The 20182-nt window shown below is 43.8% G+C and overlaps 1 non-coding gene and 71 pseudogenes across 1 annotated transcript; all 72 read left to right on the top strand.

Moving 5' to 3' along the window:
• The first annotated feature begins 286 nt into the window (after positions 1–286).
• Positions 287–406, top strand: LOC146727120 (5S ribosomal RNA; annotated as a pseudogene).
• Positions 407–502: 96 nt separating this feature from the next.
• On the top strand, positions 503–622 carry LOC146727119 (5S ribosomal RNA; annotated as a pseudogene).
• A 312-nt stretch (positions 623–934) lies between these two features.
• LOC146727118 (5S ribosomal RNA) lies at positions 935–1054 on the top strand (annotated as a pseudogene).
• A 316-nt stretch (positions 1055–1370) lies between these two features.
• Positions 1371–1490, top strand: LOC146727117 (5S ribosomal RNA; annotated as a pseudogene).
• A 95-nt stretch (positions 1491–1585) lies between these two features.
• LOC146727116 (5S ribosomal RNA) lies at positions 1586–1705 on the top strand (annotated as a pseudogene).
• A 96-nt stretch (positions 1706–1801) lies between these two features.
• Positions 1802–1921, top strand: LOC146727115 (5S ribosomal RNA; annotated as a pseudogene).
• A 214-nt stretch (positions 1922–2135) lies between these two features.
• Positions 2136–2255, top strand: LOC146727114 (5S ribosomal RNA; annotated as a pseudogene).
• A 310-nt stretch (positions 2256–2565) lies between these two features.
• On the top strand, positions 2566–2685 carry LOC146727113 (5S ribosomal RNA; annotated as a pseudogene).
• A 96-nt stretch (positions 2686–2781) lies between these two features.
• Positions 2782–2901, top strand: LOC146727112 (5S ribosomal RNA; annotated as a pseudogene).
• Positions 2902–3115: 214 nt separating this feature from the next.
• LOC146727111 (5S ribosomal RNA) lies at positions 3116–3235 on the top strand (annotated as a pseudogene).
• A 220-nt stretch (positions 3236–3455) lies between these two features.
• On the top strand, positions 3456–3575 carry LOC146727110 (5S ribosomal RNA; annotated as a pseudogene).
• Positions 3576–3885: 310 nt separating this feature from the next.
• On the top strand, positions 3886–4005 carry LOC146727109 (5S ribosomal RNA; annotated as a pseudogene).
• A 217-nt stretch (positions 4006–4222) lies between these two features.
• Positions 4223–4341, top strand: LOC146727108 (5S ribosomal RNA; annotated as a pseudogene).
• A 96-nt stretch (positions 4342–4437) lies between these two features.
• Positions 4438–4557, top strand: LOC146727107 (5S ribosomal RNA; annotated as a pseudogene).
• Positions 4558–4857: 300 nt separating this feature from the next.
• LOC146727106 (5S ribosomal RNA) lies at positions 4858–4977 on the top strand. Its single transcript, XR_014928638.1, has one exon. It is a non-coding gene; the product is annotated as a 5S ribosomal RNA (ribosomal RNA).
• Positions 4978–5309: 332 nt separating this feature from the next.
• On the top strand, positions 5310–5429 carry LOC146727105 (5S ribosomal RNA; annotated as a pseudogene).
• Positions 5430–5525: 96 nt separating this feature from the next.
• LOC146727104 (5S ribosomal RNA) lies at positions 5526–5645 on the top strand (annotated as a pseudogene).
• Positions 5646–5741: 96 nt separating this feature from the next.
• Positions 5742–5861, top strand: LOC146727103 (5S ribosomal RNA; annotated as a pseudogene).
• A 96-nt stretch (positions 5862–5957) lies between these two features.
• Positions 5958–6077, top strand: LOC146727102 (5S ribosomal RNA; annotated as a pseudogene).
• Positions 6078–6173: 96 nt separating this feature from the next.
• On the top strand, positions 6174–6293 carry LOC146727101 (5S ribosomal RNA; annotated as a pseudogene).
• Positions 6294–6609: 316 nt separating this feature from the next.
• Positions 6610–6729, top strand: LOC146727100 (5S ribosomal RNA; annotated as a pseudogene).
• A 95-nt stretch (positions 6730–6824) lies between these two features.
• LOC146727099 (5S ribosomal RNA) lies at positions 6825–6944 on the top strand (annotated as a pseudogene).
• A 528-nt stretch (positions 6945–7472) lies between these two features.
• On the top strand, positions 7473–7590 carry LOC146727098 (5S ribosomal RNA; annotated as a pseudogene).
• A 96-nt stretch (positions 7591–7686) lies between these two features.
• On the top strand, positions 7687–7806 carry LOC146727097 (5S ribosomal RNA; annotated as a pseudogene).
• A 96-nt stretch (positions 7807–7902) lies between these two features.
• Positions 7903–8022, top strand: LOC146727096 (5S ribosomal RNA; annotated as a pseudogene).
• A 96-nt stretch (positions 8023–8118) lies between these two features.
• Positions 8119–8238, top strand: LOC146727095 (5S ribosomal RNA; annotated as a pseudogene).
• A 96-nt stretch (positions 8239–8334) lies between these two features.
• LOC146727094 (5S ribosomal RNA) lies at positions 8335–8454 on the top strand (annotated as a pseudogene).
• A 97-nt stretch (positions 8455–8551) lies between these two features.
• Positions 8552–8671, top strand: LOC146727093 (5S ribosomal RNA; annotated as a pseudogene).
• A 96-nt stretch (positions 8672–8767) lies between these two features.
• LOC146727092 (5S ribosomal RNA) lies at positions 8768–8887 on the top strand (annotated as a pseudogene).
• A 96-nt stretch (positions 8888–8983) lies between these two features.
• LOC146727091 (5S ribosomal RNA) lies at positions 8984–9103 on the top strand (annotated as a pseudogene).
• A 314-nt stretch (positions 9104–9417) lies between these two features.
• LOC146727090 (5S ribosomal RNA) lies at positions 9418–9537 on the top strand (annotated as a pseudogene).
• Positions 9538–9633: 96 nt separating this feature from the next.
• Positions 9634–9753, top strand: LOC146727089 (5S ribosomal RNA; annotated as a pseudogene).
• A 96-nt stretch (positions 9754–9849) lies between these two features.
• LOC146727088 (5S ribosomal RNA) lies at positions 9850–9969 on the top strand (annotated as a pseudogene).
• A 96-nt stretch (positions 9970–10065) lies between these two features.
• Positions 10066–10185, top strand: LOC146727087 (5S ribosomal RNA; annotated as a pseudogene).
• A 96-nt stretch (positions 10186–10281) lies between these two features.
• Positions 10282–10401, top strand: LOC146727086 (5S ribosomal RNA; annotated as a pseudogene).
• Positions 10402–10497: 96 nt separating this feature from the next.
• LOC146727085 (5S ribosomal RNA) lies at positions 10498–10617 on the top strand (annotated as a pseudogene).
• Positions 10618–10713: 96 nt separating this feature from the next.
• On the top strand, positions 10714–10833 carry LOC146727084 (5S ribosomal RNA; annotated as a pseudogene).
• Positions 10834–10929: 96 nt separating this feature from the next.
• Positions 10930–11049, top strand: LOC146727083 (5S ribosomal RNA; annotated as a pseudogene).
• A 96-nt stretch (positions 11050–11145) lies between these two features.
• On the top strand, positions 11146–11265 carry LOC146727082 (5S ribosomal RNA; annotated as a pseudogene).
• A 96-nt stretch (positions 11266–11361) lies between these two features.
• Positions 11362–11481, top strand: LOC146727081 (5S ribosomal RNA; annotated as a pseudogene).
• A 96-nt stretch (positions 11482–11577) lies between these two features.
• Positions 11578–11697, top strand: LOC146727080 (5S ribosomal RNA; annotated as a pseudogene).
• Positions 11698–11793: 96 nt separating this feature from the next.
• LOC146727079 (5S ribosomal RNA) lies at positions 11794–11913 on the top strand (annotated as a pseudogene).
• A 213-nt stretch (positions 11914–12126) lies between these two features.
• On the top strand, positions 12127–12246 carry LOC146727078 (5S ribosomal RNA; annotated as a pseudogene).
• A 96-nt stretch (positions 12247–12342) lies between these two features.
• LOC146727077 (5S ribosomal RNA) lies at positions 12343–12462 on the top strand (annotated as a pseudogene).
• Positions 12463–12677: 215 nt separating this feature from the next.
• Positions 12678–12797, top strand: LOC146727076 (5S ribosomal RNA; annotated as a pseudogene).
• A 96-nt stretch (positions 12798–12893) lies between these two features.
• LOC146727075 (5S ribosomal RNA) lies at positions 12894–13013 on the top strand (annotated as a pseudogene).
• Positions 13014–13109: 96 nt separating this feature from the next.
• On the top strand, positions 13110–13229 carry LOC146727074 (5S ribosomal RNA; annotated as a pseudogene).
• Positions 13230–13325: 96 nt separating this feature from the next.
• Positions 13326–13445, top strand: LOC146727073 (5S ribosomal RNA; annotated as a pseudogene).
• A 315-nt stretch (positions 13446–13760) lies between these two features.
• Positions 13761–13880, top strand: LOC146727072 (5S ribosomal RNA; annotated as a pseudogene).
• Positions 13881–14093: 213 nt separating this feature from the next.
• Positions 14094–14213, top strand: LOC146727071 (5S ribosomal RNA; annotated as a pseudogene).
• Positions 14214–14309: 96 nt separating this feature from the next.
• On the top strand, positions 14310–14429 carry LOC146727070 (5S ribosomal RNA; annotated as a pseudogene).
• Positions 14430–14644: 215 nt separating this feature from the next.
• LOC146727069 (5S ribosomal RNA) lies at positions 14645–14764 on the top strand (annotated as a pseudogene).
• Positions 14765–14860: 96 nt separating this feature from the next.
• Positions 14861–14980, top strand: LOC146727068 (5S ribosomal RNA; annotated as a pseudogene).
• A 96-nt stretch (positions 14981–15076) lies between these two features.
• Positions 15077–15196, top strand: LOC146727067 (5S ribosomal RNA; annotated as a pseudogene).
• Positions 15197–15292: 96 nt separating this feature from the next.
• On the top strand, positions 15293–15412 carry LOC146727066 (5S ribosomal RNA; annotated as a pseudogene).
• Positions 15413–15727: 315 nt separating this feature from the next.
• LOC146727065 (5S ribosomal RNA) lies at positions 15728–15847 on the top strand (annotated as a pseudogene).
• Positions 15848–15942: 95 nt separating this feature from the next.
• LOC146727064 (5S ribosomal RNA) lies at positions 15943–16062 on the top strand (annotated as a pseudogene).
• Positions 16063–16158: 96 nt separating this feature from the next.
• Positions 16159–16278, top strand: LOC146727063 (5S ribosomal RNA; annotated as a pseudogene).
• Positions 16279–16374: 96 nt separating this feature from the next.
• Positions 16375–16494, top strand: LOC146727062 (5S ribosomal RNA; annotated as a pseudogene).
• Positions 16495–16590: 96 nt separating this feature from the next.
• LOC146727061 (5S ribosomal RNA) lies at positions 16591–16710 on the top strand (annotated as a pseudogene).
• Positions 16711–16806: 96 nt separating this feature from the next.
• Positions 16807–16926, top strand: LOC146727060 (5S ribosomal RNA; annotated as a pseudogene).
• Positions 16927–17025: 99 nt separating this feature from the next.
• On the top strand, positions 17026–17145 carry LOC146727059 (5S ribosomal RNA; annotated as a pseudogene).
• A 95-nt stretch (positions 17146–17240) lies between these two features.
• LOC146727058 (5S ribosomal RNA) lies at positions 17241–17360 on the top strand (annotated as a pseudogene).
• Positions 17361–17455: 95 nt separating this feature from the next.
• On the top strand, positions 17456–17575 carry LOC146727057 (5S ribosomal RNA; annotated as a pseudogene).
• Positions 17576–17671: 96 nt separating this feature from the next.
• On the top strand, positions 17672–17791 carry LOC146727056 (5S ribosomal RNA; annotated as a pseudogene).
• Positions 17792–17887: 96 nt separating this feature from the next.
• On the top strand, positions 17888–18007 carry LOC146727055 (5S ribosomal RNA; annotated as a pseudogene).
• A 96-nt stretch (positions 18008–18103) lies between these two features.
• On the top strand, positions 18104–18223 carry LOC146727054 (5S ribosomal RNA; annotated as a pseudogene).
• Positions 18224–18535: 312 nt separating this feature from the next.
• On the top strand, positions 18536–18655 carry LOC146727053 (5S ribosomal RNA; annotated as a pseudogene).
• Positions 18656–18960: 305 nt separating this feature from the next.
• LOC146727052 (5S ribosomal RNA) lies at positions 18961–19080 on the top strand (annotated as a pseudogene).
• Positions 19081–19391: 311 nt separating this feature from the next.
• On the top strand, positions 19392–19511 carry LOC146727051 (5S ribosomal RNA; annotated as a pseudogene).
• A 97-nt stretch (positions 19512–19608) lies between these two features.
• LOC146727050 (5S ribosomal RNA) lies at positions 19609–19728 on the top strand (annotated as a pseudogene).
• A 96-nt stretch (positions 19729–19824) lies between these two features.
• LOC146727049 (5S ribosomal RNA) lies at positions 19825–19944 on the top strand (annotated as a pseudogene).
• Positions 19945–20182: the final 238 nt, after the last annotated feature.

Genomic DNA, 20182 nt, shown 5'->3' with positions numbered 1-20182 from the left:
GAAGTTAAGCTGCATCGGCCGTGGTTAGTACTTGCATGGGAGACCGGCTGGGAATACCACGTGCAGTAGGCTGATGAACATTTTTATTGCAGAATACAGCAGTTCTCGTCCGATCACTGATGTTAAGCTGCATCGGGCGTGGTTAGTACTTGCATGGGAGACCGGCTGGGAATACCACGTGCATTAGGCTAATCAACATTTTTATTCCACCGTACATACTAACTTTTTCCCGGGATTTCTTGCCTAGCCGAAGTATTAAATTACATCCAATTCCGACGAATATCCAGCCTACTGCCAAACTATTGCAGAATACACCAGTTCTCGTCCGATCACTGAAGTTAAGCTGCATCGGGCGTGGTTAGTACTTGCATGGGAGACCGGCTGGGAATACAATGTGCAGTAGGCTTATCAACATTTTTATTCCACCGTACATACCAACTTTTTCCCGGGATTTTTTGCCTTACCGAAGCGTTAAACGACATGCAATTCTGACAAATATTCAGCCTACTGTCAAACCATTGCAGAACACACCAGTTCTTGTCCGATCACTGAAGTTAAGCGGCATTGGGCGTAGTTAGTACTTGCATGGGAGACCGGCTGGAAATACCACGTGCAGTAGGCTCATCAACATTTTTATTCCACATTACATACTAACTTTTACCCATGATTTTTTGCCTAGCCGTAGCATTAAATGACATCCAATTCTGACGAATATTCAGCCTACTGCAAAACCATTGCAGAATACACCAGTTCTCGTCGGATCACTGAAGTTAAGCTGCATCAGGCGTGGTTAATACTTGCATGGGATACTGGTTGGGAATACCAAGTGCATTAGGCTCATCAACATTTTTATTCCACCTTACATACTAACTTTTTCCCTTGATTTTTTGCCTAGCCGAAGTATTAAATTACATCCAATTCCGACGAATATCAAGCCTACTGCCAAACCATTGCAGAACACACCAGTTCTTGTCCGATCAATGAAGTTAAGCTGCATCGGGCGTGGTTAGTACTTGCATGGGACACCGGCTGGGAATACCACGTGCAGTAGGCTCATCAACATTTTTATTCCACATTGCATACTAACTATTACCCAATTTTTTGTTTTTGCCTAGCCGTATTTTTAAATGACATACAATTCCGACGAATATTCAGCCTACTGCCAAACTATTGCAGAATACACCATTTCTCGTCGGATCACTGAAGTTAAGCTGCATTGGACGTAGTTAGTACTTGCATGGAAGACTGGCTGGGAATACCACCTGCAGTAGGCTTGTCAACATTTTTATTACACCGTACATACTAACTTTTTCCCGGGATTTGTTGCCTAGCCGAAGTATTAAATTACATTCAATTCCGACGAATATTCAGCCTACTGCCAAACCATTGCAGAGTACACCAGTTCTAGTCCGATCACTGAAGTTAAGCCGCATCGGGTGTGGTTAGTTCTTGCACGGGAGACCTACTGGGAATACCACGTGCAGTAGGCTCATCAACATTCTCATTCCGCATTACATACTAACTTTTTCCCATGATTTTTTGCCTAGACGAAGCATTAATGACATACAATTCGGACGAATATTCAGCCTACTGCCAAACCATTGCAGAATACACCAGTTCTCGTCCGACCACTGAAGTTAAGCTGCATCGGGCGTGTTTAGTACTTGCATGGGAGACTGGCTGGGATTACCATGTGCAGTAGGCTTATCAACATTTTCATTCCACCGTACATACCAACTTTTTCCCGGGATTTTTTGCCTAGCCGTAGCATTAAATGACATCCAATTCCGACGAATATTCAGCCTACTGCCAAACCAATGCAGAATACACCAGTTCGCGTCAGATCACTGAAGTTAAGCTGCATCGGGCGTGATTAGTACTTGCATGGGAGACTGGTTGGGAATACCACGTGCAGTAGGCTGATCAACATTTTTATTGCAGAATACACCAGTTCTCGTCCGATCACTGAAGTTAAGCTGCATCGGGCGTGATTAGTACTTGCATGGGAGACTGGTTGGGAATACCACGTGCATTGGGCTCATCAACATTTTTATTCCACCGTACATACTAACTTTTTCTCGGGATTTTTTGCCTAGCAGAAGTATAAAATTACATCCAATTCCGACGAATATCCAGCCTACTGTCAAACCATTGCAGAACACACCAGTTCTTGTCCGATCACTGAAGTTAAGCTGCATCGGGCGTGGTTAGTACTTGCATGGGAGACCGGCTGGGAATACCACGTGCAGTAGGCTCATCAACATTTTTATTCCACATTACATACTAACTTTTTCCTATGATTTTTTGCCTAGCCGGAGCATTAAATGACATCCAATTCCGACGAATATTCAGCCTACTGCTAAACCATTGCAGAAAACACCAGTTCTCCTCCGATCACTGAAGATAAGCCCACTGGACGTGGTTAGTACTTGCATGGGAGACTGGAGGAGAATACCACATGCTGTAGGATCATCAACATTTTTATTCCACCGTACATACTAACTTTTTCGCGGGATTTTTTGCATAGCCGAAGCATAAACGACATCCAATTCCGACGAATATTCAGCCTACTGCCAACCAATTGCAGAATTCACCAGTTCTCGTCCGATCACTGAAGTTAAGCTGCATGGGGCGTGGTTAGTACTAGCATGGAAGACCGGCTGGGAATACCACGTGCAGTAGACTCATCAACATTTTTATTCCACATTACATACTAACTTTTTCCTATGATTTTTTGCCTAGCCGTAGCATTAAATGACATCCAATTCCGACGAATATTCAGCCTACTGCCAAACCAATGCAGAATACACAAGTTCTCGTCCGATTACTGAAGTTAAGCTGAATCGGGCGTGGTTAGTACTTGCATGAGAGACCGGCTGGGAATACCACGTGCAGTAGGCTGATGAACATTTTTATTGCAGAATACACCATTTCTCGTCCGATCACTGAAGTTAAGCTGCATCGGGCGTGGTTAGTACTTGCATGGGAGACTGGTTGGGAATACCATGTGTAGTTAGCTCATCAACATTTTTATTCCACCGTACATACCAACTTTTTCCCGGGATTGTTTGCCTAGCCGTAGCATTAAATGACATCCAATTCCGATGTTTATTCAGCCTACTGCCAAACCAATGCAGAATACACCAGTTCTCGTCTGATCACTGAAGTTATTCTGCATCGGGCGTGGTTAGTACTTGCATGGGAGACCGGCTGGGAATACCACGTGCAGTAGGCTGATGAACATTTTTATTGCAGAATACACCAGTTCTCGTCCGATCACTGAAGTTAAGCTGCATCGGGCGTGATTAGTACTTGCATGGGAGACTGGTTGGGAATACCACGTGCATTAGGCTCATCAACATTTTTATTCCACCGTACATACTAACTTTTTCCCGGGATTTTTTGCCTAGCAGAAGTATAAAATTACATCCAATTCCAATTCCGACGAATATCCAGCCTACTGTCAAACCATTGCAGAACACACCAGTTCTTGTCCGATCACTGAAGTTAAGCTGCATCGGGCGTGGTTAGTACTTGCATGGGAGACCGGCTGGGAATACCACGTGCAGTAGGCTCATCAACATTTTTATTCCACATTACATACTAACTTTTTCCTATGATTTTTTGCCTAGCCGTAGCATTAAATGACATCCAATTCCGACGAATATTCAGCCTACTGCTAAACCAATGCAGAAAACACCAGTTCTCCTCCGATCACTGAAGATAAGCCCACTGGACGTGGTTAGTACTTGCATGGGAGACTGGAGGAGAATACCACATGCTGTAGGATCATCAACATTTTTATTCCACCGTACATACTAACTTTTTCGCGGGATTTTTTGCATAGCCGAAGCATAAACCACATCCAATTCCGATGAATATTCAGCCTACTGCCAACCAATTGCAGAATTCACCAGTTCTCGTCCGATCACTGAAGTTAAGCTGCATCGGGCGTGGTTAGTACTTGCATGGGAGACCGGCTGGGAATACCACGTGCAGTAGGCTCATCAACATTTTTATTGCAGAATACACCAGTTCTCGTCCGATCACTGACGTTAAGCCGCATCGGGCGTGGTTAGTTTTTGCACGCAAGACCGGCTGGGAATACCACGTGCAGTAGGCTCATCAACATTTTTATTCCACATTTCATACTAAGTTTTACCAAATATTTTTTTTTGCCTAGCCGTAGCATTAAATGACATCCAATTCCGACGAATATTCAGCCTACTGCCAAACCATTGCAGAATACACCATTTCTCGTCGGATCACTGAAGTTAAGCTACATTGGGCGTGGTTAGTACTTGCATGGGAGACCGGCTGGAATACCATGTGCAGTAGGCTCATAAACATTTGTATTCCACATTATATAGTAACTTTTTCCTATGATTTTTAGCCTAGCAGTAGCATTAAATGACATACAATTCGGACGAATATTCAACCTACTGCCAAACTATTGCAGAACACACCAGTTCTCGTCCGATCACTGAAGTTAAGCTGCATCTGCCGTGGTTAGTACTTGCATGGGAGGCCGGTTGGGAATACCATGTGCAGTAGGCTTATCAACATTTTTATTCCACCGTACATACCAAAATTTTCACGGGATTTTTTGCCTAGCCAAAGCGTTAAACGACATGCAATTCTGACGAAAATTCAGCCTACTGCCAAACCATTGCAGAACACACCAGTTCTCGTCCGATCACTGAAGTTAAGCTGCATTGGACATGGTAATTACTTAAATGGGAATGCCACGTGCATTAGGCTCATCAACATTTTTATTCCACATTACATACTAACTTTTTCCTGTGATTTTTTGCCTAGCCGTAGCATTAAATGACATCCAATTCCGACGAATATTCAGCCTACTGCCAAACCATTGCAGAATACACCAGTTCTCGTCCGATCACTGAAGTTAAGCTGCATCGGGCGTGGTTAGTACTTGCATGGGAGACCGGCTGGGAATACCACGTGCAGTAGGCTGATGAACATTTTTATTGCAGAATACAACAGTTCTCGTCCGATCACTGAAGTTAAGCTGCATCGGCCGTGGTTAGTACTTGCATGGGAGACCGGCTGGGAATACCACGTGCAGTAGGCTGATGAACATTTTTATTGCAGAATACAGCAGTTCTCGTCCGATCACTGATGTTAAGCTGCATCGGGCGTGGTTAGTACTTGCATGGGAGACCGGCTGGGAATACCACGTGCATTAGGCTAATCAACATTTTTATTCCACCGTACATACTAACTTTTTCCCGGGATTTCTTGCCTAGCCGAAGTATTAAATTACATCCAATTCCGACGAATATCCAGCCTACTGCCAAACTATTGCAGAATACACCAGTTCTCGTCCGATCACTGAAGTTAAGCTGCATCGGGCGTGGTTAGTACTTGCATGGGAGACCGGCTGGGAATACAATGTGCAGTAGGCTTATCAACATTTTTATTCCACCGTACATACCAACTTTTTCCCGGGATTTTTTGCCTTACCGAAGCGTTAAACGACATGCAATTCTGACAAATATTCAGCCTACTGTCAAACCATTGCAGAACACACCAGTTCTTGTCCGATCACTGAAGTTAAGCGGCATTGGGCGTAGTTAGTACTTGCATGGGAGACCGGCTGGAAATACCACGTGCAGTAGGCTCATCAACATTTTTATTCCACATTACATACTAACTTTTACCCATGATTTTTTGCCTAGCCGTAGCATTAAATGACATCCAATTCTGACGAATATTCAGCCTACTGCAAAACCATTGCAGAATACACCAGTTCTCGTCGGATCACTGAAGTTAAGCTGCATCAGGCGTAGTTAGTACAATCATGGGAGACCGGTTGGGAATACCACGTGCATTAGGCTCATCAAAATTTTTATTCCACCGTACATACTAACTTTTTCCTGGGATTTTTTGCCTAGCCGAAGTATTAAATTACATCCAATTCCGACGAATATCCAGCCTACTGCCAAACCATTGCAGAATACACCAGTTCTCGTCCGATCACTGAAGTTAAGCTGCATCAGGCGTGGTTAATACTTGCATGGGATACTGGTTGGGAATACCAAGTGCATTAGGCTCATCAACATTTTTATTCCACCTTACATACTAACTTTTTCCCTTGATTTTTTGCCTAGCCGAAGTATTAAATTACATCCAATTCCGACGAATATCAAGCCTACTGCCAAACCATTGCAGAACACACCAGTTCTTGTCCGATCAATGAAGTTAAGCTGCATCGGGCGTGGTTAGTACTTGCATGGGACACCGGCTGGGAATACCACGTGCAGTAGGCTCATCAACATTTTTATTCCACATTGCATACTAACTATTACCCAATTTTTTGTTTTTGCCTAGCCGTATTTTTAAATGACATACAATTCCGACGAATATTCAGCCTACTGCCAAACTATTGCAGAATACACCATTTCTCGTCGGATCACTGAAGTTAAGCTGCATTGGACGTAGTTAGTACTTGCATGGAAGACTGGCTGGGAATACCACCTGCAGTAGGCTTGTCAACATTTTTATTCCACCGTACATACTAACTTTTTCCCGGGATTTGTTGCCTAGCCGAAGTATTAAATTACATTCAATTCCGACGAATATTCAGCCTACTGCCAAACCATTGCAGAGTACACCAGTTCTAGTCCGATCACTGAAGTTAAGCCGCATCGGGTGTGGTTAGTTCTTGCACGGGAGACCTACTGGGAATACCACGTGCAGTAGGCTCATCAACATTCTCATTCCGCATTACATACTAACTTTTTCCCATGATTTTTTGCCTAGACGAAGCATTAATGACATACAATTCGGACGAATATTCAGCCTACTGCCAAACCATTGCAGAATACACCAGTTCTCGTCCGACCACTGAAGTTAAGCTGCATCGGGCGTGTTTAGTACTTGCATGGGAGACTGGCTGGGATTACCATGTGCAGTAGGCTTATCAACATTTTCATTCCACCGTACATACCAACTTTTTCCCGGGATTTTTTGCCTTGCCGAAGCGTTAAACGACATGCAATTCCGACGAATATTCAGCCTACTGCCAAACTATTGCAGAATACACCATTTCTCGTCGGATCACTGAAGTTAAGCTGCATTGGACGTGGTTAGTACTTGCATGGAAGACTGGCTGGGAATACCACCTGCAGTAGGCTTGTCAACATTTTTATTCCACCGTACATACTAACTTTTTCCCGGGATTTGTTGCCTAGCCGAAGTATTAAATTACATCCAATTCCGACGAATATTCAGCCTACTGCCAAACTATTGCAGAGTACACCAGTTCTCGTCCGATAACTGAAGTTAAGCCGCATCGGGCGTGGTTATTTCTTGCACGGGAGACCTACTGGGAATACCACGTACAGTAGGCTCATCAACATTTTTATTCCACATTACATGCTAACTTTTTCCCATGATTTTTTGCCTAGACGAAGTATTAAATTACATCCAATTCCGACGAATATCAAGCCTACTGCCAAACCATTGCAGAATACACCAGTTCTTGTCCGATCACTGAAGTTAAGCTGCATCGGGCGTGTTTAGTACTTGCATGGGAGACCGGCTGGGAATACCATGAAGTAGGCTTATCAACATTTTCATTCCACCGTACATACCAACTTTTTCCCGGGATTTTTTGCCTTGCCGAAGCGTTAAACGACATGCAATTCTGACGAATATTCAGCCTCCTGTCAAACCATTGCAGAACACACCAGTTCTTGTCCGATCACTGAAGTTAAGCTGCATCTGGTGTGGTTAGTACTTGCATGGGAGACCGGATGGGAATACCACGTGCAGTAGGCTCATCAACATTTTTATTCCAAATTACATACTAACTTTTACCCATGATTTTTTGCCTAGCCGTAGCAATAAATGACATCCAATTCCGACGAATATTCAGCTTACTGCCAAACCATTGCAGAATACACCAGTTCTAATCCGATCACTGAAGTTAAGCTGCATCGGGCGTGGTTAGTACTTGCATGGGAGACCGGCTGGCAATACCACGTGAAGAAGGCTCATCAACATTTTTATTCCACATTACATGCTAACTTTTTCCTATGATTTTCTGCCTAGCCGTAGCATTAAATTACATCCAATTGCCACGAATATTCAGCCTACTGCCAAACCAATGCAGAATACACCAGTTCTCGTCCGATCACTGAAGTTAATCTGCATCGGGCATGGTCAGTACTTGCATGGGAGACTGGCTGGGAATACCACCTGCAGTAGGCTTATCAACATTTTTATTCCACCGTACATACTAACTTTTTCCCGGGATTTGTTGCCTAGCCGAAGTATTAAATTACATCCAATTCCGACGAATATTCAGCCTACTGCCAAACCATTGCAGAGTACACCAGTTCTCGTCCGATCACTGAAGTTAAGCCGCATCGGGTGTGGTTAGTACTTGCATGGGAGACTGGCTGGGAATACCACGTGCAGTAGGCTCATCAACATTTTTATTCCACATTACATACTAACTTTTTCCCCATGATTTTTTGCCTAGACGAAGCATTAAATGACATACAATTCGGACGAATATTCAGCCTACTGCCAAACCATTGCAGAATACACCAGTTCTTGTCCGACCACTGAAGTTAAGCTGCATCGGGCGTGTTTAGTACTTGCATGGGAGACCGGCTGGGAATACCATGTGCAGTAGGCTTATCAACATTTTCATTCCACCGTACATACCAACTTTTTCCCGGGATTTTTTGCCTTGCCGAAGCGTTAAACGACATGCAATTCTGACGAATATTCAGCCTCCTGTCAAACCATTGCAGAACACACCAGTTCTTGTCCGATCACTGAAGTTAAGCTGCATCTGGTGTGGTTAGTACTTGCATGGAAGACCGGATGGGAATACCACGTGCAGTAGGCTCATCAACATTTTTATTCCAAATTACATACTAACTTTTACCCATGATTTTTTGCCTAGCCGTAGCAATAAATGACATCCAATTCCGACGAATATTCAGCTTACTGCCAAACCATTGCAGAATACACCAGTTCTAATCCGATCACTGAAGTTAAGCTGCATCGGGCGTGGTTAGTACTTGCATGGGAGACCGGCTGGCAATACCACGTGCAGTAGGCTTATCAACATTTTTATTCCACATTACATACTAACTTTTTCCTATGATTTTCTGCCTAGCCGTAGCATTAAATTACATCCAATTGCCTCGAATATTCAGCCTACCTCCAAACCAATGCAGAATACACCAGTTCTCGTCCGATCACTGAAGTTAATCTACATCGGGCATGGTTAGTACTTGCATGGGAGACTGGCTGGGAATACCACCTGCAGTAGGCGTATCAACATTTTTATTCCACCGTACATACTATTTTTTTCCCCCGTTATTTTTTGCCTAGCCGAAGCATTAAATGACATCCAATTGCGACGAATATTCAGCCTACTGCCAAACCAATGCAGAATACACCAGTTCTCGTCCGATCACTGAAGTTAATCTGCATCGGGCATGGTTAGTACTTGCATGGGAGACCGCCTGGGAATACCACCTGCAGTAGGCTTATCAACATTTTTATTCCACCGTACATACTAACTTTTTCCCGGGATTTGTTGCCTAGCCGATGTATTAAATTACATCCAATTCCGACGAATATTCAGCCTACTGCCAAACCAATGCAGAATACACCAGTTCTCGTCCGATCACTGAAGATAATCTGCATCGCGCATGGTTAGTACTTACATGGGAGACCGGCTGGGAATACCACGAGCAGTAGGCTTATCAACATTTTTATTCCACCCTACATACAAAATTTTTCCCGGTATTTGTTGCCTAGCCAAAGTATTAAATTACATACAAATCCGACGAATATTCAGCCTACTGCCAAACCATTGCAGAGTACACCAGTTCTCGTCCGATCACTGAAGTTAAGCTGCATCGGGTGTGGTTAGTACTTTCATGGGAGACCGGCTGGGAATACCACGTTCAGTAGGCTCCTCAATATTTTTATTCCACATTACATACTAAATTTTTCCTATGATTTTTTGCCTAACCGAAGCATTAAATGACATACAATTCGGACGAATATTCAGCCTGCTGCCAAACCATTGCAGAATACACCAGTTCTCGTCCGATCACTGATGTTAAGCTGCATCTGGCGTGGTTATTACTTGCATGGGAGACCTGTTGGGAATACCATGTGCAATAGGCTTATCAACATTTTTATTCCACCGTACATACCAACATTTTCACGGGATTTTTTGCCTGGCCGAAGCCTTAAACGACATGCAATTCTGACGAATATTCAGCCTACTGCCAAACCATTGCAGAACACACCAGTTCTCGTCCGATCACTGTAGTTAAGCTGCATTGGACGTGGTAAGTTCTTGAATGGGAGACCGGCTGGGAATACCACATGCATTAGGCTCATCAACAGTTTTATTCCACATTACATACTAACTTTTACCCATAATTTTTTGCCTAGCCGTAGCATTAAATGACATCCAATTCCGACGCATATTCAGCCTACTGCAAAACCATTGCAGAATACACCAGTTCTCGTCGGATCACATAAGTTAAGCTGCATCGGGCGTGGTTAGTACTAGCATAGGAGACCGGCTGGGAATACCACGTGCAGTAGGCTCATCAACATTTTTATTCCACATTACATACAAACTTTTTCCTATGATTTTTTGCCTAGCCGTAGCATTAAATGACATCCAATTCCGACGAATATTCAGCCTACTGCCAAACCATTGCAGAATACACCATTTCTCGTCGGATCACTGAAGTTAAGCTGCATCGGGCGTGGTTAGTACTAGCATAGGAGACCGGCTGGGAATACCACGTGCAGTAGGCTCATCAACATTTTTATTCCACATTACATACAAACTTTTTCCTATGATTTTTTACCTAGCCGTAGCATTAAATGACATCCAATTCCGACGAATATTCATCCTACTGCCAAACCATTGCAGAATACACCATTTCTCGTCGGATCACTGAAGTTAAGCTGCATCGGGCGTGGTTAGTACTTGCATGGGAGACTGGCTGTGAATACCACCTGCAGTAGGCTTGCCAACATTTTTATTCCACTGTACATACTAACTTTTTCCAGGGATTTGATGCCTAGCCGAAGTATTAAATTACATCCAATTCCGACGAATATTCAGCCTACTGCCAAACCATTGCAGAGTACACCAGTTCTCGTCCGATCACTGAGGTTAAGCCGCATCGGGCGTGGTTAGTTCTTGCACGGGAGACCGGCTGGGAATACCACGTGCAGTAGGCACATCAACATTTTTATTCCACATTACATACTAACATTTTCCCATGATTTTTTGCCTAGACGAAGCATTAAATGACATACAATTCGGACGAATATTCAGCCTACTGCCAAACCATTGCAGAATACACCAGTTCTTGTCCGATCACTGAAGTTAAGCTGCATTGGGCGTGGTTAGTACTTGCATGGGAGACCTGCTGGGAATACCACGTGCATTCGGCTCATCAACATTTTTATTCCACCGTACATCCTCACTTTTTCCCGGGATTTTTTGCCTAGCCGAAGTATTAAATTACATCCAATTCCGACGAATATCCAGCCTACTATCAAACCATTGCAGAATACACCAGTTATCGTCCGATCACTGAAGTTAAGCTGCATCGGGCGTGGTTAGTACTTGCATGGGAGACCGGCTGGGAATACAAAGTGCAGTAGGCTTATCAACATTTTTATTCCACCGTACAAACCAACTTTTTCCCGGGATTTTTTGCCTAGCCGAAGTATTAAATTATATCCAATTCCGTCGAATATCCAGCCTACTATCAAACCATTGCAGAATACACCAGTTCTCGTCCGATCACTGAAGTTAAGCTGCATTGGGCGTGGTTAGTACTTGCATGGGAGACCGCCTGGGAATACCACGTGCAGTAGGCTGATGAACATTTTTATTGCAGAATACACCATTTCTCGTCCGATCACTGAAGTTAAGCTGCATTGGGGGTGGTTAGCACTTGCATGGGAGACCTGCTGGGAATACCACGTGCATTCGCTCATCAACATTTTTATTCCACCGTACATACTCACTTTTTCCCGGGATTTTTTGCCTAGCCGAAGTATTAAATTACATCCAATTCCGACGAATATCCAGCCTACTATCAAACCATTGCAGAATACACCAGTTCTCGTCCGATCACTGAAGTTAAGCTGCATCGGGCGTGGTTTGTACTTGCATGGGAGACCGGCTGGGAATACAAAGTGCAGTAGGCTTATCAACATTTTTATTCCACCGTACAAACCAACTTTTTCCCGGGATTTTTTGCCTAGCCAAAGTATTAAATTATATCCAATTCCGACGAATATCCAGCCTACTATCAAACCATTGCAGAATACACCAGTTCTCGTCCGATCACTGAAGTTAAGCTGCATCGGGCGTGGTTAGTACTTGCATGGGAGACCGCCTGGGAATACCACGTGCAGTAGGCTGATGAATATTTTATTGCAGAATACACCAGTTCTCGTCCGATCACTGAAGTTAAACTGCATCGGGCGTGGTTAGTACTTGCATGGGAGACCGGCTGGGAATACCACGTGCATTAGGCTCATCAACATTTTTATTCCACCGTGCCATACTAACTTTTTCCCGGTATTGTTTTGCCTTACCGAAGCGTTAAACGACATGCAATTCTGACGAATATTCAGCCTACTGTCAAACCATTGCAGAACACACCAGTTCTTGTCCGATCACTGAAGTTAAGCTGCATCGGGCATGGTTAGTATTTGCATGGGAAACCGGCTAGGAATACCATGTGCAGTAGGCTCATCAACATTTTTATTCCACATTACATACTAACTTTTACCCATGATTTTTTGCATTGCCGTAGCATTAAATGACATCCAATTCCGACGAATATTCAGCCTACTGCAAAACCATTGCAGAATACACCAGTTCTCGTCGGATCACTGAAGTTAAGCTGCATCGGGCGTGGTTAGTACTAGCATGGGAGACCGGCTGGGAACACCACGTGCAGTAGGCTCATCAACATTTTTATTCCACATTACATACTAACCTTTTCCTGTGATTTTTTGCCTAGCCATAGCATTAAATGATATCCAATTCCGACGAATATTCAGCCTACTGCCAAACCAATGCAGAATACACCAGTTCTCGTCCGATCACAGAAGTTAAGCAGCATCGGGCGTTTTTAGTACTAGCATGGGAGACCTGCTGGGAATACCACGAGCAGTAGGCTTATCAACATTTTTATTCCACCGTACATACAAACTTTTTCCCGGGATTTGTTGCCTAGCCGAAGTATTAAATTACATCCAATTCCGACGAATATTCAGCCTACTGCCAAACCATTGTAGAATACACCAGTTCTCGTCCGATCACAGAAGTTAAGCTGCATCGGGCGTGGTTAGTACTTGCATGGGTGACCTGCTGGGAATACCATATGCAATAGGTTTATCAACATTTTTATTCCACCGTACATACTATCTTTTTTCCCCCGGTATTTTTTGCCTAGCCGAAGCATTAATTGAAATCCAATTCCGACAAATATTCAGCCTACTGCCAAACCTTTGCAGAATACACCAGTTCTTGTCCGATCACTGATGTTAAGCTCCACCGGCCGTGGTTAGTACTTGCATGGGAGACTGGCTGAGAATACAACGTGCAGTAGGCTCATCAACATTTTTATCCCACATTACATACTAACTTTTACCCATGATTTTTTGCATAGCCGTAGCATTAAATGACATCCAATTCCGACGAATATTCAGCCTACTGCAAAACCATTGCAGAATACACCAGTTCTCGTCGGATCACTGAAGTTAAGCTGCATTGGGCGTGGTTAGTACTTGCATGGGAGACCGCCTGGGAATACCACGTGCAGTAGGCTGATGAACATTTTTATTGCAGAATACACCATTTCTCGTCCGATCACTGAAGTTAAGCTGCATTGGGGGTGGTTAGCACTTGCATGGGAGACCTGCTGGGAATACCACGTGCATTCGCTCATCAACATTTTTATTCCACCGTACATACTCACTTTTTCCCGGGATATTTTGCCTAGCCGAAGTATTAAATTACATCCAATTCCGACGAATATCCAGCCTACTATCAAACCATTGCAGAATACACCAGTTCTCGTCCGATCACTGAAGTTAAGCTGCATCGGGCGTGGTTTGTACTTGCATGGGAGACCGGCTGGGAATACAAAGTGCAGTAGGCTTATCAACATTTTTATTCCACCGTACAAACCAACTTTTTCCCGGGATTTTTTGCCTAGCCAAAGTATTAAATTATATCCAATTCCGACGAATATCCAGCCTACTATCAAACCATTGCAGAATACACCAGTTCTCGTCCGATCACTGAAGTTAAGCTGCATCGGGCGTGGTTAGTACTTGCATGGGAGACCGCCTGGGAATACCACGTGCAGTAGGCTGATGAATATTTTTATTGCAGAATACACCAGTTCTCGTCCGATCACTGAAGTTAAACTGCATCGGGCGTGGTTAGTACTTGCATGGGAGACCGGCTGGGAATACCACGTGCATTAGGCTCATCAACATTTTTATTCCACCGTGCATACTAACTTTTTCCCGGTATTGTTTTGCCTTACCGAAGCGTTAAACGACATGCAATTCTGACGAATATTCAGCCTACTGTCAAACCATTGCAGAACACACCAGTTCTTGTCCGATCACTGAAGTTAAGCTGCATCGGGCATGGTTAGTATTTGCATGGGAAACCGGCTAGGAATACCATGTGCAGTAGGCTCATCAACATTTTTATTCCACATTACATACTAACTTTTACCCATGATTTTTTGCATTGCCGTAGCATTAAATGACATCCAATTCCGACGAATATTCAGCCTACTGCAAAACCATTGCAGAATACACCAGTTCTCGTCGGATCACTGAAGTTAAGCTGCATCGGGCGTGGTTAGTACTAGCATGGGAGACCGGCTGGGAACACCACGTGCAGTAGGCTCATCAACATTTTTATTCCACATTACATACTAACCTTTTCCTGTGATTTTTTGCGTAGCCATAGCATTAAATGATATCCAATTCCGACGAATATTCAGCCTACTGCCAAACCAATGCAGAATACACCAGTTCTCGTCCGATCACAGAAGTTAAGCAGCATCGGGCGTTTTTAGTACTAGCATGGGAGACCTGCTGGGAATACCACGAGCAGTAGGCTTATCAACATTTTTATTCCACCGTACATACAAACTTTTTCCCGGGATTTGTTGCCTAGCCGAAGTATTAAATTACATCCAATTCCGACGAATATTCAGCCTACTGCCAAACCATTGTAGAATACACCAGTTCTCGTCCGATCACAGAAGTTAAGCTGCATCGGGCGTGGTTAGTACTTGCATGGGTGACCTGCTGGGAATACCATATGCAATAGGTTTATCAACATTTTTATTCCACCGTACATACTATCTTTTTTCCCCCGGTATTTTTTGCCTAGCCGAAGCATTAATTGAAATCCAATTCCGACAAATATTCAGCCTACTGCCAAACCTTTGCAGAATACACCAGTTCTTGTCCGATCACTGATGTTAAGCTCCACCGGCCGTGGTTAGTACTTGCATGGGAGACTGGCTGAGAATACAACGTGCAGTAGGCTCATCAACATTTTTATCCCACATTACATACTAACTTTTACCCATGATTTTTTGCATAGCCGTAGCATTAAATGACATCCAATTCCGACGAATATTCAGCCTACTGCAAAACCATTGCAGAATACACCAGTTCTCGTCGGATCACTGAAGTTAAGCTGCATCGGGCGTGGTTAATACTTGCATGGGAGACCGGCTGGGAATGCCACGTGCAGTAGGCTCATCAACATTTTATTCCACATTACATACTAACTTTTACCCATGATTTTTTGCCTAGCTGTAGCATTAAATGACATCCAATTCCGACGAATATTCAGCCTACTGCCAAACCATTGTAGAATACACCAGTTCTCGCCTGATCACTGAAGTTAAGCTGCATTGGGCGTGGTTATTACTTGCATGGGAGACCGGCTGGGAATACCATGTGCAGTAGGCTCATCAACATTTTTATTCCACCGTACATACCAAATTTTTCCCGGCATGTTTTGCCTAGCCAATGAGTTAAACCACAGGCAATTATGACGAATATTCAGCCTACTGTCAAACCATTGTAGAACACACCAGTTCTCGTCCAATCACTGAACTTAAGCTGCATCGGGCGTGGTTAGTACTTGCATGGGAGACCAGCTGGGAATACCACGTGCAGTAGGCTCTTCAACATTTTTATTCCACCGTACATACTAACTTTTTCCCGGGATTTTTTGCCTAGCCGAAGTATTAAATTACATCCAATCCCGACGAATATTCAGCCTACTGCCAAACCATTGCAGAGTACACCAGTTCTCGTCCGATCACTGAAGTTAAGCTGCATCGGGCGTGGTTAGTACTAGCATGGGAGACCGGCTGGGAATACCACGTGCAGTAGGCTCATCAACATTTTTATTCCACATTACATACTAACCTTTTCCTATGATTTTTTGCCTAGCCATAGCATTAAATGATATCCAATTCCGACGAATATTCAGCCTACTGCCAAACCAATGCAGAATACACCAGTTCTCGTCCGATCACAGAAGTTAAGCAGCATCGGGCGTGGTTAGTACTAGCATGGGAGACCTGCTGGGAATACCACGAGCAGTAGGCTTATCAACATTTTTATTCCACCGTACATACAATCTTTTTCCCGGGATTTGTTGCCTAGCCGAAGTATTAAATTACATCCAATTCCGACGAATATTCAGCCTACTGCCAAACCATTGCAGAATACACCAGTTCTCGTCCGATCACAGAAGTTAAGCTGCATCGGGCGTGGTTAGTACTTGCATGGGTGACCTGCTGGGAATACCATATGCAATAGGTTTATCAACATTTTTATTCCACAGTACATACTATCTTTTTTCCCCCGTGATTTTTTGCCTAGCCGAAGCATTAATTGAAATCCAATTCCGACAAATATTCAGCCTACTGCCAAACCATTGCAGAATACACCAGTTCTTGTCCGATCACTGATGTTAAGCTCCACCGGGCGTGGTTAGTACTTGCATGGGAGACTGGCTGAGAATACAACGTGCAGTAGGCTCATCAACATTTTTATCCCACATTACATACTAACTTTTACCCATGATTTTTTGCATAGCCGTAGCATAAATGACATCCAATTCCGACGAATATTCAGCCTACTGCCAAACCATTGCAGAATACACCAGGTCTTGTCCGATCACTGATGTTAAGCTCCACCGGGCGTGGTTAATACTTGCATGGGAGACCGGCTGGGAATGCCACGTGCAGTAGGCTCATCAACATTTTATTCCACATTACATACTAACTTTTACCCATGATTTTTTGCCTAGCCGTAGCATTAAATGACATCCAATTCCGACGAATATTCAGCCTACTGCCAAACCATTGTAGAATACACCAGTTCTCGCCTGATCACTGAAGTTAAGCTGCATTGGGCGTGGTTAGTACTTGCATGGGAGACCGGCTGGGAATACCATGCGCAGTAGGCTCATCAACATTTTTATTCCACCGTACATACCAAATTTTTCCCGGGATGTTTTGCCTAGCCAATGCGTTAAACCACAGGCAATTATGACGAATATTCAGCCTACTGTCAAACCATTGTAGAACACACCAGTTCTCGTCCAATCACTGAACTTAAGCTGCATCGGGCGTGGTTAGTACTTGCATGGGAGACCAGCTGGGAATACCACGTGCAGTAGGCTCTTCAACATTTTTATTCCACCGTACATACTAACTTTTTCCCGGGATTTTTTGCCTAGCCGAAGTATTAAATTACATCCAATCCCGACGAATATTCAGCCTACTGCCAAACCATTGCAGAGTACACCAGTTCTCGTCCGATCACTGAAGTTAAGCTGCATCGGGCGTGATTAGTACTTGCATGCGTGACCTGCTGGGAATGCCACGTGCAGTAGGCCCATTAACATTTTTATTCCACATTACATTCTAGCTTTTTCCCGTGATTTTTTGCCTAGACGAAGCATTAAATGACATACAATTCGGACCACTATTCAGCCTACTGCCAAACCATTGAAGAATACACCTGTTCTCGTCCGATCACTGAAGTTAAGCTGCATCGGGCGTGGTTAGTACTTGCATGGGAGACCGGCTGTGAATACCACTTGCAGTAGGCTCATCAACATTTTTATTCCACATTACATACTAACTTTTTCCCATCATTTTTTGCCAAGACGAAGCATTAAATTACATACAATTCGGACGAATATTCGGCCTTCGGCCTAACCATTCCTGAATACACCTGTTCTCGTCCGATCACTGAAGTTAAGCTGCATCGGGCGTGGTTAGTACTTGCATGGGAGACCTGATGGGAATACCACGTGCATTAGACTCATCAACATTTTTATTCCACTGTACATACTAACTTTTTCCCGGAATTTTTTGCCTAGCCGAAGTATTAAATTACATCCAATTCCGACGAATATTCAGCCTACTGCCAAACCATTGCAGAGTACACCATTTCTCGTCTGATCACTAAAGTTAAGCTTCATTGGGCGTGGTTAGTACTTGCATGGGAGACCTGCTGGGAATGCCACATGCAGTAGGCCCATCAACATTTTTATTCCACATTACATTCCAACTTTTTCCCATGATTTTTTGCCTAGACAAAGCATTAAATGACATACAATTCGGACGAAATTTCAGCCTACTGCCAAACCATTGCAGAATACACCAGTTCTCGTCCGATCACTGAAGTTAAGCTGCATCGGGCGTGGTTGCATGGGAGACCGGCCTGGAATACCATGTGCATTAGGCTTATCAACATTTTTATTCCACTGTACATACCAACTTTTTCTCGGGATTTTTTGCCTTGCCGAAGCGATAAACGACATGCAATTCTGACGAATATTCAGCCTACTGTTAAACCATTGCAGAACACACCAGTTCTTGTCCGATCAATGAAGTTAAGCTGCATCGGGCGTAGTTAGTACTTGCATGGGAGACCGGCTGGGAATACAACCTGCAGTAGGCTTGTCAACATTTTTATTCCACGTACATACTAACTTTTTCCAGGGATTTGTTGCCTAGCCGAAGTATTAAATTACATCCAATTCCGACGAACATTCAGCCTACTGCCAAACAATTGCAGAGTACACCAGTTCTCGTCCGATCACTGAAGTTAAGCCGCATCGGGTGTGGTTAGTTCTTGCATGGGAGACAGGCTGGGAATACCACGTGCAGTAGGCTCATCAACATTTCTATTCCACGTTACATACTAAATTTTTCCTATGATTTTTTGCCTAGCCGTAGCATTAAATGACATCCAATTGCGACGAATATTCAGCCTACTGCCAAACCAATGCAGAAAACACCAGTTCTCTTCCGATCACTGAAGTTAAACTGCTTCGGGCATGGTTAGTACTTGCATGGGAGACCGGCTGGGAATACCACCTGCAGTAGGCTCATCAAAATTTTTATTCCACCGTACATACTAACTTTTTCCCCGGGATTTGTTGCCTAGCCGAAGTATTAAATTACATCCAATTCCGACGAATATTCAGCCTATTGCCAAACCAATGCAGAATACACCAGTTCTCGTCTGATCACTGAAGTTAATCTGCATCGAGCATGGTTAGTGCTTACATGGGAGACCGGCTGGGAATACCACGAGCAGTAGGCTTATCAACATTTTTATTCCACCGTACATACAAACTTTTTCCCGGGATTTGTTGCCTAGCCGAAGTATTAAATTACATCCAATTCCGACGAATATTCAGCCTACTGCCAAACCATTGTAGAGTACACCTGTTCTCGTCCGATCACAGAAGTTAAGCTGCATCGGGCGTGGTTAGTACTTGTATGGGAGACATGCTGGGAATACCACGAGCAGTAGGCTTATCAACATTTTTATTCCACCGTACATACAAACTTTTTTCCGGGATTTGTTGCCTAGCCGAAGTATTAAATTACATCCAATTCCGACGAATATGCAGCCTCCTGCCAAACCATTGTAGAATACACCAGCTCTCGTCTTTTCACATAAGTTAAGCTGCATCGGGCGCGGTTAGTACTTGCATGGGTGACCTGCTGGGAATACCATAAGCAGTAGGCTTATCAACATTTTTATTCCACCG

This window comes from Saccoglossus kowalevskii, unplaced genomic scaffold (assembly GCF_978046115.1).
Source record: "Saccoglossus kowalevskii unplaced genomic scaffold, keSacKowa6.1 SCAFFOLD_24, whole genome shotgun sequence".
NCBI lineage: Eukaryota > Metazoa > Hemichordata > Enteropneusta > Harrimaniidae > Saccoglossus > Saccoglossus kowalevskii.
This window is presented reverse-complemented; position numbering and strand designations above follow the sequence as displayed.